Below are 15,679 nucleotides of genomic sequence, written 5' to 3'. Positions count from 1 at the left end.
ATCGAGGTGTACAAGATTATGAGGGGCATGGAGTGGGTGGATAGGGAACAGCTGTTCCCCTTAGTTGAAGCGGACACGTGTTCTACGTCAGGGCAGTAGGTACAGGGCGGATTTGAGGAAAAATGTTTTTAATCAGAGGTGGTTCCGTCTGGAATGCACTGCCTGGGAGGGTGATAGACGCGGCTTGCCTTACATCCTTTAAAAAGTACCTGGATGACCACTCGGCACATAATAACATTTAAGGCTATATCCAAGTGCTGGCAAATGGGATTAGGTAGGCAGGTCAGGTGTTTTTCATACATCGGTGCAGACTTGATGGGCAGAAGGGCCTCTTTTGCGCTATAGTATTCTGCGAATAAAAGAATCATAACCTCCCCACTGTGCACAAAAGAATCCCTCACAATCAGCAAATACCCAGGAACTAGAAAAAGTTAATATGTAAACTTTTACCTCAGAAAAGCATGCTTACAGCACCTAGTTACACTTATTCAAATCCAGTCCTCCTGAAAATTGACAGCACTAAATTCAATTGTTTAATTTCAGAAAATGCCTGGAGATGTTGTCTCCTGATCGTGTTGGTTGCCAAAGCCCAGAGTTACCAGGTCTGGAAACACAAGTGTTCAACTAAAACAGCATCATGGGCACAAGTTCAACTTGATCAGCAGCAGTGACTCACCGATCTCGCACTGGGAGGGAAAAACATTCTTTCGAGAACTTGTGCATCAGCTCTCCTCCCCATCCACCCAAAGGCCAGAGAGTTTATATATTCCCCATTCATTTCTGGATATTTATCTGTCAGATAGGGAGAAGAAGGGAGCATGGGCTCAGTTTCTGCAGTCAATACATTACACAGGCTCCTTGGCTTGGCTGAAGTTTTAGGACGTACATGGTGTAGAAATAAATAAAACCACCCGAGTGCCTCTGCACATGGGCTACAGCTGAACAAAAGCTGTCTGGTCAACAATGTCCAGGGTGGTAGAATATCAGGTCTGTAAACGGTCTAGTTAATCTGAGCACACACTGAGCTTTATCCATCAACGTGGGTGCCAAGCCACATAAGGAGGCATTAGAGCAGATGACCACATGATTGGCCAAAGAGGTAGGTTTAAAGAAGACAGGAAGGTCTAATGAGGGAATTCCAAATATTAGGGCCTACTAAGCAAAAAGCACAACCACCAACAGCAGATCGATTAAAATTGTGAAGCACGGAGACCAGAATTGGCAGCAGGACAGAAACTTTGGAGAGTTTCCGGGATTGGAGGAGGATAGAGAGATAGGGAGGGATGAGGCCATGGGGAAATTTAATTTTTATAGAATTTACAGTGCTGAAGGGGGCTATTCGGCCCATTGAGTCTGCACCGGCCCTTACAAAGATCACCCTACTGAAGTCCACGTATTTACCCTATCCCCGTAACCCAGCAACCCCTCACTTCACCTTTTTAGGACACTAAGGGCAATTTATCATGGCCAATCCACCTACCCGCACATCTTTGGACTGTGGGAGGAAACCGGAGCACTCGGAGGAAACCCACACAGACACGGGGAGAACGTGCAGACTCCACACGGACAGTCACCCAGCCGGGAATCGAACCTGGGATCCTGGAGTTGTGAAGCAATTGTGCTAACCACTATGCTACCGTGCTCGATCAAGGTGTTGTTGCCAGATCAGGAATCAGGGTAGGTTAGCCAGCACAGGGTTGACAAGCGAACACCATTTGGTGTGAGTTGGGATACAGGCAGGAAAATGTTGGATGAATTGAAGTTTTGGAGGGTGGAAATGGGAGGGGAGCCAGGCCACAATTGGAATTATTAGGACTGGGGGTGACAAAGGGATTCACCAGGATTTTGGCAGCAGAAAACACAAGCAGGGGCAGAGATGGGCACTTTTACAGAGGTGGAAGGTCACAGCCTTGGTGATGAGGCAGGTGTGGTCAAAATTCACCTCAGGTCAGATAGGACACCCAGAATGGAAGCAGTGTGACGATGCTGTTGTTAGGATTCACTGTAAATGATGGTGTTTGATGGAGGCTGTTCCATTTCTGTGGGTCACTTTGTCGCCCCATAGAGTACTAAGAAACTTCCTTTAATTGTGAATATATATCAGGACACCTTTCTTAGTTAGTCACCATTGTGCACAAACAAGAGGCACTGTGTTGTACTCAGATTTTAAACTGTGCACCAGAAACAAAACAGGAAAAAGAAAACTGGATTGCTGGAAACACCCAATTCTATTATGAGAAATTGCTGGAAAATGTTGCATTATGTTTGCAGAATTCACAACCTGTGCCTAAGTTTTTCTACAAAACCCCTTCACCTGCATTAATCCTGAGTCTCTATATGCACACTTGTCTTACTTTCCTTCTCTTCCATTCTCAGATCACTGTTCTAGTTTAACAATACTGGGGACCACCAACCAAACCTCTGTACAACCTCATCCAAGCTGACTGCCTCAGCTTTCAGCCAATACTGCGCTAACGCTGGCTACGGGGATTGTATGCTGGCCCACACCCCACCCTGGGCAATGACACTTTTCTCTGTCAAGCTGCATGACGATGGGCCTGGTTATCAGTTTGTGTAACACCATACAGTGGAGACCAAGCATTCAACCACAAGCTGTTTGAACTTATGCAGGAAGGGCTGGAATATCCAACCTGTGCCCCATAAGACAAGTGAATCAGCAAAAAGAGGTTGCACAATAATAGAGTTGTCGAAGAGCAACAGGACCGAGTTTGTGCCCATGGTCCCTCATGACAATCCCCACCATCTCCAGGTGATCAGTGAAAGGCAGTATGCGGGCACAGACACTTTACCACAGGAATTTGACATGAGGTGGCACAAGGAACTAATTTATTACACACTGACTGATAAAATCCACCAGGGAACCCTCCCGTCACAACAGAGAGTAACAGAGGTGTTTCCACAACACCCTCTACGCCACTGTGAGGCAGGACAGTCCACACAATATTTATGTGTCTCACTTGATGCTCCAGCTGGCTGATTTCATACCAACTAATCTATTTATCCTTAAAAGTCGCACAGAAACACATGTATTAATGACGTGTATTGCGTGGCTGCACCCACAAGATTAAAAACATCTCAATAAAGACTGAGTGGCAGAACTTGGATCTTTATTTGCCAAATATATGACTACACATTGTAAAAATGTTGTTCAGACAGGTCCTTGTGATGCACACAAAATGTGTTCCTTAATTATAAATGGCCAAACCTTTAAAGGCGGTCCGCAGGGTGCACCTGAAGAGGTCACGGTTGAGCCGCTTGTTTTGGGGTGGGGTGGGGAGGGGGGACACATACGAGCGGTGTGGGAGGGGCTCGGCTAACCATGTGCATACGTTCTGGTGTCGAAGTTGGAGAAGTTTTGGGGTTCTTTCTTTAGCACCAGGTCGGCGATCTTGCACTTGGATTTGGAGCCCATATTTGGGGTATTGGTCCTGCTGGAGCTGCAGATAGGGGTGGATGTTTTCACCTTCACCCCGCTGATTGCTCGAAGGTGGCTTCTGTTGGGGTGGAGGTCGGCTTCTCCATCCTGTGTCTTGGTGTGGCTGGGGGAACCTAATGTATCATAATTATCTATCATAGAATTTACAGTGCAGAAGGAGGCCATTCAGCCCATCGAGTCTGCACCAGCCCTTGGAAAGAGCACCCCACCAAGCCCCATGCCTCCACCCTATCCCCTTTATCCCCGTAACCCAGTAACCCTATCTAACCTTTAAGGATAATTTAGAATGGCCAATCCACCTAACCTGCACATCTCTGGGCTGTGGGAGGAAACCCACGCAGTCACGGGGAGAACGTGCAGACTCCTCACAGACAGTGACCCAAGCCGGGAATCGAACCTGGGACACTGGAGCTGTGAAGCAACTGTGCTAACCACTATGCTACCGTGCTGCCCCAAATGGAGTTCCTTAATCTTAAGAAAGCTAAATTCACCTTGAGGAGGGCTATGGAGGGGTTTTATAAGAGATGGAGCATGCTTATTCTTCACTTTAAGGAGTTGGCCACCATCAGTTGCTAAAGGGGGGGGGGTTATTTTTTGAGTTATATATTCATTAGTTGGTAGTGGGGGGGGAGAGGGAGGGGATTCTTCTGTTATCTTTTCTACTTTGTTTTTTGTGTTATGTATAAAATGTTAAAAAGCAAATAAAAATATTTTGAAAAAATAAATAAATGGCCAACCCCACAACTTCCACACCCCATTACTAAACACAATGCAATTCAGGGGTCAGATACAATTATTTTTCTTTGACTTTCTCTGCTCTTCTTTTTACTGGCCTTCATTGTAACTAATAATCCTCAGCAAGACACAGGAAACATGTACAATGGCCTAGAATTCCCCCTCCTGTTTCTATTCAGCACCTTCACAAAACAGAATAGATGAAATCAAGAATCTGCCACGTGACTATTGATTCTTCAGTAAGCTGCAACTTTAAATAAAACTGCTAGTGCAAAATGATCAGCAGTCAGCAATAAAATCTGAACAAGGAAAACAAGGAATAAGGAAGTATAAAATGGTTAATAATCCTGTCTAGAACTTGTAGTATTGCTGCAGGCTGTATGTATCAAACACCCTCCTGTTGTGGGGCAAGAAAGGGCAGTTATTTACAAATTTAATTGAACTACCCAAATGTCTTCATATTTCCCCCATTTGACTACATGTTGTCAGCCCCAGTTACATAAAATCCAGCCGAAGTGATTCAGCCATTTTAGTTCCCAGTTTTTTTTTTATTTGTTCATGTGACATGGGCGTCGCTGGCTGGACCAGTATTTATTGCCCATCCCTAATTGCCCTTGAGGGGAAAGTTGAGAGACATCCACATTATTGTGGGTCTGGAGTTACATGTAGGCCAGACCAGGTAAGGGTGGCAGATTTCCTTCCCTAAAGGACATCAGTGAACCAGAAATGATAGAGAAAACACTGGAAATCTCAGCAGGTCTGACAGCATCTGTAGGGAGAGAAAAGAACTAACATTTCGAGTCCAATGACTGTTTGTCAAAGAGTCATCGGACTCGAAACGTTAGCTCTTTTCTCTCCCTATAGATGCTGCCAGACTTGCTGAGATTTTCCAGCATTTTCTCTTTCGTTTCAGATTCCAGCATCCGCAGTAATTTTCTTTTATTAGTGAACCAGATGGGTTTTTACAACAATTGACAATGGTTTCATGGTCATCGTTAGACTTTCAATTCCAGATTTTTATGGAATTCAAATTTCACCATCTGCTGTGGTGGGATTCGAGCCCAGGTCCCCGGAGTATTACTCTGGGTTTCTGATTTCCTAGTCCAGTGAAAATACCATTACACCACTGCCTCCCCAGTTGTTATACAGGCAGTGGACAAATGCCATGGCTGCCACCAGTCACTTGTTATAGATGGCAGCCCACAATGACAATACAAACCATCTTTCCTGCTTATTTTATGCCCATCTCTTCCTTTCCTGGAACTTTTGACTCCTTGCAAGGGTATGCTGGCTCTCGTGTTCCTGTTCTCACTTTGCTATTTGTGGGACTTTTCTGTGCACAAATTGGTTGCTGCATTTCCTACATTACAACAATGCCTATGGTTCAAAAGTATTTCATTTGTTGTAAAATGCTTCAAGATGAATGCTGGTGGTGATGAAAGGAGTTACATAAATGTATTTTTTTTCATCCATTACTCAAAAGTCCAGTCTGGTTATTTAACAACAGAGCATCACAGCAAACCTGATGCTGCTCTCAAATGGAGAAGCATATAGGAGGCATCACCCATCAAAAGGTGGCAGCCTGGCTTATTCTCCCCCCCATTTAACTCAATTGTCATACTCCAATCACAGCTTTGCTGAGCCAAACTATGTGGTCAACCTTTGTCCATCCTGGTTTGCACAGCCCAGTCATCCCGCACAAGAACTCTTTTGTGGAGCAGAATAAAATGCACTGTCCTGTTAGGGCGAGCGAATTTTGTACACTTTCGGCAAAGGGCACACAGAAATCTTTTACTAGGTTGTAACAAGATGACGAGCAGACACTATACACCACAGCCCATTAACCATCCAAAAACACAAAGGGAGTGAACCTCTTGCCCACTCACCAGAACATGAATGGATTTGTATGGATAAAGTATGACATTATTAGATTAGTTTCCTAAAACAAATTGAAACACGGGGAAAGGCTTGGTCAAGGGAGTTACCCTGAATAGAAAAGAAACAATACACAGTGCCTCATGGAGGCCAGTGGGTGAGGATATTAAGAAAAATAGGCTGTGATTCAACACGCCAAACAAAACTCCCTTAGCTAATCCTATCCACAAATCTCAAAATCCAGAGAACCAACCATGCATCTAATTCGTCCTCCCACCAAGAATGTTTTTAGAATACATTGCTGCAACCTACGATGGGTCAAGGTATAATTCAACAAGGCACCCCCCCCCCCCCCCCAAAACATGGAGAAAATAGCTTTCAATAAAATAGTCACACAAACTGCACAGCACGCTGAAAAACGGAGGTGTCACAGAACTGAGTGTGTGTTTTAGGATTATGGACAGATTGCACATATGCCCTGAAGCTACACCCTGCTCCCAAGACCCAGAACAATACAAGTGAATATTCTCTTCAATGGGGGGGGGGGGGGGAAGGATTGTTCTGTTTTAGACACACTGCTGATTGGTTTTAGACACACTGCTGATTGGTTTTAGACACACTGCTGATTGATGTCAATTTATTGAACACCCAGACCCTACGTGTTATAAAAAATCCTTTAAAAGCACTCCATGCCAACAACACAAACCCATTTGTCCCCAGTACTGACAGTCAGTTCCTCCGGCTTTGTGTGAAAAGCAAATCCAACACAACAAAGGGAAGAAATTTGCCCTTTTTAAAAATAAAAGGAACAAAAGCAAAAGTTTCTCGCTGCCTGCCGATGACTCGCTCCCTTTCTCCTGCCTTACCCATTTACTCTCACAGTGAGGGAGGGGAATTAAAGGCAGTTCGGTGTCCGGGGTCACAGAGCTGCGGCTGGGGAGGGGAAGGCGGAGATTGTCCGCCCCGAGCCTCCAGGGCAACGCCAGAGCCCCGGGGCTGCTCCACTTCAAAATGACATTGTTCCCCACACCAGCTTCCAAACTTTCCAGGTTACATTTCTGACCAAACTCCACTTCCTTGAAAGTCTCGCGGGGACAATGGAAATCAATAAAGTCCCAAACACAATGGTCCCCAAATAACGACACTGTCCCTCTGATCAAACTGCTGTTACCTGAGAAACGTGGCGCTTCCTCCTCCCCCACCGGCTGCGACCTCCTCAGTGTCTTCCTCCACCTTCCACCATTTCCACCTGACTCTGACCCTTCACCTCGTCTCCAGGCCGGCCAAACCCGGGACAATCTACTCCTGCTGGAGGAGATCCAAGAGAGGAGGGACATGAACACAACCCTCAGCTCCCAACCCAACTCAAACAAAAACAAAACAAAATCCACAGCTACTAAACAACATACTCTGCTGGTACAGCTCAGAATTACAACCATGGCCACCAAAAACAATCCGAAACCTCAACAACCTGCAAAAACTGGAGGGACAAAAGGATGTCCACAAACCACATTGTACTCCAGTGGGAAAAACTGAGAATTACAGTCGACAGCAGATGGATTGATGACAGGAGCCAATTGGGGACATATGGCCAATGCAAAATCAAAGTATTGCAGATGCTGAATATTATCAACCTGACACATTAACTCTTGTTTCTCTCCACAGATACAGACTGACCTGCTGAGTGTTTCCAGCGTTTTCTCTTTTTAAAAAAAAATTTGTTTGACCTTTTGTCAAACAACAACTTGTGTTTATATAGTACTTTCAACGTAAGGTGCTTCTGAGGAGCAAAGGATGAAACAAAATATGACACTGAGCCATGCAAGGTGATTTAAAAAAGAATCTTTATTTCAAACGCCAATGCGCAGAGTTGACAGGGCAAACCCTTAATTCATCTCATTGTTTGCTCCAAAAAACAATTCAAATTGAATCCAATTCATGGTCTCCACAAGAGAGACACACAAGATCCAAGCAGACAAGGAAATGCATTGCACCTCATCTTAGGCTGGATCTTAGCCAGAAAACTTGGCATCTGGTTTGAAGTGATTTTAGGAACTTCTGGATCAGCCACCCAAACAATAGATGGAATAAAAACTCATTTGTCAGGTATAGAGTTAGCTTGCATCTGCCCAGTTTTAGACTAGTTTTTGGGTGAGCTGTTTGGAAAATTGGTCAAATGCAAACTGGATATTGTAACAAAAATTTGTTTCAGCCCCAGCACAAACTGGGGTCTGATTCTGGTAATCTAGATTCTAGATGCTTGCATTGCTGCTCCCGATTTCCCAGGACTGCTTTCAACTACTGCAGATTTAAAATTCTTGAGCTTTTATGCATATGTTTGAATGAATAATGTTACAACCAGTCTCCAGGTGAGTTGTTAACCTGGATGAAATTCCTCAGTTTGTTAACGTCTGGCTGGGATACAGAAAAAGTCTTATGTCCCAGATGTAGGGCGGCACAGTAGCACAGTGGTCAGCACTGTTGCTTCACAGCACCAGGGTTCCAGGTTCAATTCCCAGCTTAGGTCACTGTCTGTGCGGAGTTTGCACGTTCGCTCCGTGTCTGCATGGGTTTCCTCCGGGTGCTCCGGTTTCCTCCCGCAATTCCCGAAAGACGTGCTGTTAGGTAATTTGGACATTCTGAATTCTCCTTCTGTTTACCTGAACAGGACTGTGTCGACTTGGGGCTTTTCACAGTAACCCCATTTCAGTGTTAATGTTAGCCTACTTGTGACAATAAAGATTATTATATTATAATAGGGGGGGAACTGGCTCCCTTTCTTTATTTAACACCCTTTGCTGGTCGCAACAGGATTATTCTAATTCCAGTCCCAATATGTATGTTTTAAAATAAGCCAATTTTACCAGGCTCTCTTGAGTTAAAGGAGGAAAGGATTTATTAACTACAAATGCACAGATTAGAAATGAGAATTGAGCCCAAAGTATGCCCTGGACTCGCGAGGTGTAGATGATTGAGCATTGCAGCTGTTGCGATTTGAGATAGCAGTAACGCCGACTTTAGCACGTGAATAGTTGGTTTTGAGACTCTAGTTTTCTGCAGTTTTGAGGAGAAGCTTCCCTGTTTCTGTTTCAGTTTCAGTTGTCGTCTTTACTGACTTGGCTTACTTCAAAAGACACCTGCAAAAAACTTTTGCCTGGGATCTGCTGCTGGTTGACTTTCTTGCTTCTGTGTCACACCCACTTGTGACATACCCAGCACTGGTTCGCACACACACAGACACAACTGTGGCAGCTTTTCAGCTGGCTTTTATCCAAGTCTTTGCAAATTGCTGGAAAACTAAGTCCACAAATCCATCTGGGCATTACTCACATGAATAATGTCATCTGATCCCACCACTGTCAATGGGGTTTCCCGTTCTATGCACCGCTCAACGCCGGGAAACTCACGGCAAGAGTTCATTGTCAGCAGGACTGGAAGATCCTGCTGGCAAGAATCATACAATTTACAGTGCAGAAGGAGGCCATTCAGCCCATCGAGTCTGCACCGACTCTTGGAAAGAGCACCCCATTTAAGCCCACACCTCCAACCTATCCCCGTAACCCAGAGAATGGCTGGGAAATTCCGGTCGATTTTTTTGATGAGATTTACTCATCTCCCATTATGTCTCATTGTCTCCACCAGAGATAGCAATTATTTTCTGTATGCTTTTGAAGTATCCTTGTCTGGAAACAAGGTGTGGTTCCATTGTCTCATCACCCACCAGCAATTCAGCCAGTGACTGACTTTACATTCTCAGCCATCTTTAGCTTGTCTGTCCATTTTAAAAGACTCACAGGTTTTATTCACAGTTCAATATTTCCAGATGCAATTTGATGTTTTTCTTTAATTATTATAACAATAAAAAAGTAAGGTTTAGAACATATTAGGAAGAATTCATTCACAATTCTATATGTGATAAATCATTTGCTAAAGGAAACTCATCCAGAACAACCTAAATATTTATGCAGGGTTAGATTTTCAGTTGTCTGTGGAGTCGGGAATAGGGTGTGATTTACAAATCATGTCCCCAAGGGGCATCTGAAGGGGGGTGTCCTGAGATGAGACCCCTTAAAACCGGATAGCTCGGATAACACTGGAATAGTTCTACATAAGCTAATTTATTAAGGATTGAGACTAATCATAGAAAGTATATCCAGTAATCATTATTAACCATTAAACATGTATTTTTAGGTCATAGCAGTAACGAGCATTCAAACTCTTGCTAAAAGCAGTGGCCACAATGCATGATGGGATTTACGCTAGCTAACTTGCCCATGTTTTTAAGACAAACAGGATCAGACAGAAATTGCATGGTCAGCAATAACACAGTCAACTCAGTAAGCAGTTCTTATCAATAGCCCCACCATCCTGTCTCAGACAATCCATGGTGTAAAGGGGAACCAACTTCAACATCCTGCCCTGAGATGAACAATAAGATCGGCAGGAACTGGCTGCGGTAAGTAACATGGGAATAGCAGAAAGACAACTTCAGAACAGATAAAGTATCCTTGGAAACAACAGGTGGCAGGATGGGGTTAAATCATGAGTTGATCACAATCATCATGTTGTTTAAAGTAACCTTCATTGGTCACGATCAACTTGACAGCTCAAAGGATTGGATCAAGTCCAACTGAGGTGGGCTATTGATTTTTTTGGAAAATTGTATAATTAGGACATCTGCACCAGTGTAAAGCAGAGTGGTTTTGGCATTTATCTAAATCACTCTCCCTCGTACGTGGAAAAATAAAGCTGTTTTATCCAGAGTTGATGTGTCTGCAGGTCTGTGTGTTCAGCTGAGCTGTAACTAAGAGGGAGGAACCCCACATAAAAGCCAGCTCAATACTCAGTCCTTGAAAACACTCCTGCAGCATCTCTGAATCCCACTGTTTCTGGAACACACTCCAATTTTCAAAGTGAGGTTGGAGGAGCGAATCGAGAACCCACTTGCCTCCAATTAATGACATGCTGGCTCCTTGAGGACCTCATTAATAAGCCGGGAAGGGCAAGAGCAGGTTTTTCAATCTGGAAGTTGACAAATGCGAACTGCCTCCTGCATACAGTTATTATAAAGCAGAATATTGCAGATGTTGGAAACCTTGAATAAAAACAGAAAATGCTGGAAATTCTCAGCAGGTTCAGCGGTGTCTGTGGAGAGAGAAAGGTTAAGGTTTCAGGTTGATGACCCTTCATCAGAACTGAAGTGGTGGACAGGGATGTGCTGTGCAGATGCACAAATGTTGGCTCTCCTCGTGGAAACTCGAATTTAGGCACTTTTAAGCCAAAATAGCCATTTAAATCCGGGAAAAACACTCACCTCCTCTTAATACCATGACGGCAAAGGAGGCATGAAGAGTAGCAGCAACCTTAGGGGCCAAAGAAATATCAAGACCAGTAAGAGCCGGGGGAGAAAGACCAAGGCGGTGGCAAACAGGCAGGGAGACGAGGTCCTGGCCTGAACTGACTGGGTGGACCGCCAGATCATATGGCGGGCTACCTCCTGAGGAATGAATGGAGGGAATTCCTAAAGCAGGAACTCCAAGAGCTCAAGGATGCCATCAAATTTGAAATTATGGCAACGGTGTAAGTGTCGGTAGTGGAGGTGCTGGTCACCCTGCAAACAGCGTTAGAAAAGATGGATAAGCAGTTAGAGACGCAGGAAGTGACGACCAGAGAGCTGGGGAATGCCGCGACCGACCAGAGTGATCGAATCGCCTCGCTGTAGATTGAGATGGCAGGGTTGGTGGTGGCATAAGGGACACTAAGGGGGAGGAGGCGAGGACCAGGAATATCGATTGGACCGACAGAACCTCCGTATTGTTGGCCTACCGGAGCAAACAGAGGACAGAAGCTCTATGGAGTACGTGGCCAAGATGCTGGGCAAACTGTTAGGAAGAGAAAGCTTCCCCAAACCCCCAAAAGAGGACAGGGCCCAGAGGTCACTCCGGTCAAAGCTCAAGGCTGGGGAATAGCTGGGGGCCATCATAGCGAAACTGCACTGGTACTAAGACCGGGAAAGGATTCTAACTGGGCAAGACATACAAGGTCCTGTACTTGGGAGGGATACTCCATCCAGGTGTACCAAGACATTGAGGCAGACCTGGCCAAGTGTCGCGCGGAATTTAGCCAAGGCAGCCCTTTATAAGAACAAAGTACGGTTTGGAATGCTGTACCTCACCAAGCTCTGGGTGACTATCCAGGGCAGCGAGCACCGGCGGACGCAGATTAATTTGTACACAAGCATGAGCTGGAACCAGCAATGAAGCAGACACCTCAACGTATTGGACAACAAAACATGCAGAGACATGGGAATGAAGTGCCTCATCTTCAATTCTGAGGTTGAGTTGCAGAAAGGAGGCGAGAGCAGTAGGTTGCAGGAGGAGGTGAGGAGGAGGAGGAAGAGGGAACAGAATGGTGACCACAGGTATTTTGGATAGCCCTCCGACATAGGGAAACCCCGGAGTGCAGGGGTACATCCACAAGGTAAGTATGGTTGAGCTCGCAGGAAAGGGTGTACAGAACCCCCCCCCCCCCCCTCCTCCCCCCATCAGAATACTGTAGTCACCTGGGAAGTCAGGGGACTTAACAGCCCAGTGAAAATATCTAGAGTCTTCGCCCATCTGAAAAGTATGAAAGCCGACATAGTCTTCCTCAAGGAAACCCACCTAAGGGATAAGGACCGACAGCGAGTAAAGAGCGGTGTGGGACAGACGTACCATTCGTGCTATGGGATGACAGTTGGGGGGTTGGCCATACTGCTCAATAAGACCAATAAGTCCATGGACCTAGAAAGACTTGATTACCTGCAAAGACTCGCATTCAAAGTATCATCTAATAAAGGAGCTACGCTCCGAAAACTAGTGATACCAAATAAACCTGTTAGACTTTAACTTGGTGTTCTTACTGTGCCCACTCCAGTCCAACACCGTCATCTCCACATCATGGCTCAATAAGAGGGCAGCATTTACAGCGACGAGGATGGTACATCGTGGTTAGCAGTGTCCCTGAGGGTTACCAGTGGTCCTTGTAAATGTGTACACTCCCAGCTGGGACGACGTGGAATTCATGAAAAAGACTAAAATCCCCAAAATAGACAATGACTCATCATGGGGGGGGGCAACTTTAACTGCATACAGGACCCACGGACAGGTAGATCAAAGCCCAAATCGGGGAAAAAGTCAAACATGGTGAAGGAACTGGGCATGTTCATGGAACAGATGGAGGCAGTGGACCCATGGAGCTTCACACACCCAGGGTTGAAGGAGTTCTCCTTCTTCTCCCAGGTACAAAGGGTCTACACCAGGATTGACTTCTTTTTCGGCGGGGAAAGTGGTGCTTCCAGGGACAGTGGGAATGGCGTACTCCGAAATCATAATCTCCGCCCATGCTGCACACTACGTGGATATGAGGTTGGAGTTGGGCTGGGCTCAATGGCCCCATGGAGGCTGGACACAACCCTCCTGGCCGACCAGGCATTCTGTGAACAGATATCACAGGCCATAGGCAGGTACGTTACCAACAACCAGAATGGGGAGGTCTCACCCTCCACGTTCTGGGAGGCGCTGAAGGCAGTGTTAAGGGGGGAAATTATTGCCTACAAGACATGCAAAGATAGGAGGGAGAAGGCGGCTACGCAACAACTGGCTGACTCCAAACTGAAGGCGGCCCCGACGATAGACTTACTGTCAGAGAGGAAGAAGCTAAAAATGGACTTTGACTTGCTCTCCATGGGGAAAGCAGTGCACCAGCTCCGTTAGACACGGGGGACCTTTTACAAACACAGAGACAAAGCCACTTGCCTGCCAGCTCACCAGTAAATAAAGTAGGCAGCCACGAGAGCAGGAGCTCATGTTAGGAACAGCAATGGCAGGCCAGAAAGGGTCACCGAGGCCTTTGCAGCATTCTACCGGGGGCTCTACACCTCCAAGCCCCTCGAGGGAGACTCGAGATGAAGCAGCTCCTCGAAGGACGGGACATGCCGGTAGTGGGGGAGGAGAAGGAATGGGGCCTGGAACCGGCATTAGAAATGGGGAAGTCATGGAGAGTATCAACTCCATGCAGGTGGGGAAGGCCCCGGGACCAGGTTGATTCCCAGCAGACTTCTACAAATAATTTGTACCAGCATTGGCCCTGTATTTGCAGGAAATGTTTGCAGACTCGCTGGTAAGGAGCTCCCTGCCACTGACACTAGAACATGTCTCAATATCGCTGATACCCAAAAAGGACAAAGAACCGACTGAGTGCGGATCCTTCAGGCCCACTTTGCTACTCAACGTAGACGCAACGATCCTGGCAAAAACCCTGGCAAAGGGTTACAAACTCAACCTGAGCAAAAGTGAGATCTCCCTGATGAACTCGCAGAGGGGAGGGACAGACCTGGGGGGACTGCTGTTCAAACAAGACCAAACCAAATTCTACCACCTGGGGATCCAAATAGCCCACCACTGGATGCAGATCCACAAATGCAACCTCAAGAGCCTTCTGGAGGAAGTCACAAGAGACCTGTAGAGGTGGGGCCCACTCCTGCTCTCGCTGGTTAAAATGAGCGTATTGTCCAGGTTGCTCTTCCTGTTCATATTCCTCCCGATCTACATCCCCAAGGACTTCTTGAACACAGTAGACCATAAGACATAGGAGCAGAATTAGGCCACTCGGCCCATCGGCTCTGTTCCGCCATTCAATCATGGCTGATATTTCTCTCATCCCCACTCTCCTGCCTTCTCACCATAGACAAACTAATCATGGCATTTGTGTGTGGGGTGGGGATGTAGGAGGGGGTCCAAGGATCCAAAAGAAATCCAACAAAATAAAAGAAACATGGGGGCCTGGCTGTCCAGAACCTACATTTCTACTACTGGCAGGTCACAGCAGAAAGAGTGAGAGAATGGGTGAAAGAACTGGGAGCGGAGTGTGTGGAATGCATTGCCAGCAGAGGTGGTGGAGTCAGTCATTGAAGCAACACTTAGACAGACACATGGACAGCAGTAAATTGAAGGGGTGTAGGTTAGGTTGATCTTAGATTAGGATAAATGGTTGGCACAACATTGTGGGCTGAAGGGCCTGTACTGTGCTGTACTGTTCTATGTTCTATGGAGTGGGTGAGGATGAAGGAGAATTCCTGCATAGGGACATCCTTCCGAGCCCTAGTCACAGTCGCTCTCCCATCCCTCCGACCAAGTACTTGAGAAGCCCAGTGGTGGTAGCCACGTTCTGAATGTGTTATGAGAAGAGACACTGCAATATCCTCTCTGAACCCCATCTACAACAACCACAGGTTTACTACCGTAACAATGGACGTCACCTTCAAAAGGTGCAGAAAGGACGGGTTAGGGACATGTACAAGGATGGGAGAGTAGCGACCCTGGGAGAACTCATGGAGAGGTTCCAACTACGAAAAAGAAACAAACTAAGACACATACAGGTCAAAATCTTTCTCCATAAGGAAACAACGATGTACCCCCAGATACCAGGGCATTCGCTGATGGAGGAACTGTTGGATGCGAGCGACCCAGGCAAGGGAAATGTGGGGACCTGTATGAGCGACCGTTAGAGGAGGTACACTCCTCCCAGGACGAGACAAGGGAAAAATGGAAGGAATTAGTAGAAATTGAAGTA

At 46.1% G+C, this 15,679-nt stretch overlaps 1 protein-coding gene across 1 annotated transcript in view; it reads right to left on the bottom strand.

Annotated features, from left to right (window-relative positions):
• Window positions 1–7,428, bottom strand: part of LOC119953538 — a 298,044-nt gene extending 290,616 nt beyond the window's left edge. The window contains exon 1 of the mRNA XM_038777951.1: window positions 7,239–7,428. The gene's annotated coding sequence lies outside the window, so the exon portion shown is untranslated. The remainder of the gene's footprint in view (window positions 1–7,238) is intronic.
• Window positions 7,429–15,679: the final 8,251 nt, after the last annotated feature.

Source organism: Scyliorhinus canicula, chromosome 1, assembly GCF_902713615.1.
Source record: "Scyliorhinus canicula chromosome 1, sScyCan1.1, whole genome shotgun sequence".
Classification (NCBI taxonomy): domain Eukaryota; kingdom Metazoa; phylum Chordata; class Chondrichthyes; order Carcharhiniformes; family Scyliorhinidae; genus Scyliorhinus; species Scyliorhinus canicula.
Note: the sequence above shows the minus strand (reverse complement) of the source record. Positions and strands in the feature narration are given on the sequence as shown.